The 2,260-nt window shown below is 46.6% G+C and overlaps 1 pseudogene; it reads right to left on the reverse strand.

Annotated features, from left to right (window-relative positions):
- Positions 1-239: 239 nt before the first annotated feature.
- Positions 240-1,990, reverse strand: LOC138992256 (heterogeneous nuclear ribonucleoprotein M pseudogene; annotated as a pseudogene).
- Positions 1,991-2,260: the final 270 nt, after the last annotated feature.

A 2,260-nucleotide genomic window follows, 5' to 3' on the forward strand; every position in this document is an offset into this window, starting at 1 on the left:
ATGCCCGTTTGCAGCAGATGTGCAGCCCTGAGCTGGAACAACCTGTCCATTGGGAGGATCACATGTGCCTTCTTTTTGTCTGTTCATATGTCCCAGCTTTGCTCCACATCTCCTTTCCTTTTTTTTTCAGTTTTTATTTCTTTTTTTCAGGAACTGGTATTTATTATCAAAGTCATATTTGATATCAACAAGATGCCACAACTACAAAAAAAATTGCGCTCATTGCAATCTCAATGCAAACAGTCAAATGGAACCCCCGTCATTAAAAAATTAATTCAAATTACCCCAAAAAGCAACTGAATTTTTTAAACATCTTTATTCATCCAGCCAACAAATTAAAATGGTTAACAAGAAAAAATACAAATTCAGAGGTCTGGTATCAATGTTTAAAAAAGGCAACTGCTTAAGCATTTCTATCGATTCGAACATCAATCTCTCGGCCACTCAGCTTCATCCCATTCATCATCCGGCAGGCTCTCTCAGCCACCTCTGGAGATTCAAACTTAACCACACCGCACCCCTTGGACTTCCCATTCTCCATCTTGATGTCCGCATACAGCATGTGGCCACATTCGTTGAATTTGTCCTTTAGCATTTTCCATGTAAAATCAAATGGGAGATTTCTCACAAATATCTGGCAGGCCTTTCTGGCCACCCCAGGAGCATGGCCTCCAGCTCCACCGAAGGAACCTGCGAAGCTTCCCCCCATGTGGTCGAGGCCCAGTGGGCCCATGCGCTCGATGCCAGAGCCCATGCGCTCGACGGAGCCCATGCGGTCCATGACCAGGCTCATACACTCAATTTCAGAGCCCACACGATCTATGCCATGGCCCAGGCCTGCGCCCATGCACTCCATGCCAGCACCCCCAATGCGGTCAATGCCGGGGCCCATCCTCTCGATCCCAGGGACACTGCCTCCACCTCCACCTCCTCCCTGCTTTGCAATGATCTCTCCTCTCTTCAGTGCATTACTTAGGATTTCCATTCCTCTGCCAAGGGGCTCTCCAAAGCTTCGAGACATTCCCATCTCGTTTCTGGCAAAGTCTCTTTCAAATCCTCCACCCATGCCACGCTCCATCTCTTTTATCCTGCCCATGTTCATCCCAGATCCAAATCGACCCATGTTTTCCATACCACCACCAAAGGGACCCTCCATGCCTCCCATTTTATTTATTCCAAATCCTATGCCTTCCATTCCCATTCCTGCAGGTCCTGTGTTTCCCATGCCAATGCCTTTATTTAGGTGATTGGCATTGATAGGCTGCCCTCCTGGTCCTAACCCCATGCCAATACCACCAAGTCCATGGGGAAGTTGTTGTGGACGCTCAGGAGGGAAAACATCTCCCTTTGGTAAGGCCCTCTCATTCATTTTCACGTGCATTGGTCTATCAAATAGCCGTTGTCCATTGAACATAGATATAGCTTGCACAGCTTCAATGGACTGTTCAAAAGTAACAGTGCCTATTCCACGACTTTTTCCATCTTTATCCTTAAGAATGTATGCCCGGACCACCACACCAGCCATACTAAAAACTTCCTTCAGCTTCTTCCAGCCAACTTTATAATCCAGATTTGCTACAAATACTGTGCTTCCAAGTCTTCCAGCCTTTTGCATTGCTCTCCTGGCATGTTCACCATCAGGATCTTCTTTGACTTTCAGTGGTCTTCCACTCAGGCTATGCTTGTTTAGAACTTCAGCAGCTTTTTTCATGCTCTCTTCCATCTTGAATTCAACAACGGCACATCCCCTTGACTTTCCTTCAGCGTCCATTAAGAGCTCCACGTATGTTACCTCACCAACTTTTTCTTTAACCAGGTCTTTAAGTGACTGCCATTTCACATCAAAAGGTATGTTTGTAATGAAGGCTCTGTATCTTTTGGTTGGATTGGCATATGGCTCAAAGCGATTGTCCCCTCTTTTTATGTTTTTCTCTTTTCTCTTCTCATTCTGAGTAGGTCGTTCTCCTTCACCTTTTGGACCCAGAACTCCGTTGCCACCTTGGCCGCCGCCTCGACCCCTGCCGCCATTTTCTCCGTGTCTGGGCTTTTGTGTGAGGGAACAGGCTGTACAACGCAAGCATATGTGTTAAAAGATTAATACAGACTCTTTTTTCTTTAGACTCAGTATGACCCATCTTCTCAATCTAAGTTCTGTACTATCCACCCTCTCACCCTACTTATCCTCTATAGGGGGGTCTGCAGCACCCTACGATGCAGTCCTATCAGTCCCGAGTGCGGGGGGGCTTACCTAGGGGAACCC

Source organism: Myotis yumanensis, unplaced genomic scaffold, assembly GCF_028538775.1.
Source record: "Myotis yumanensis isolate MYYU_CA2020_CCGP unplaced genomic scaffold, mMyoYum1.0.hap1 SCAF_14, whole genome shotgun sequence".
NCBI lineage: Eukaryota > Metazoa > Chordata > Mammalia > Chiroptera > Vespertilionidae > Myotis > Myotis yumanensis.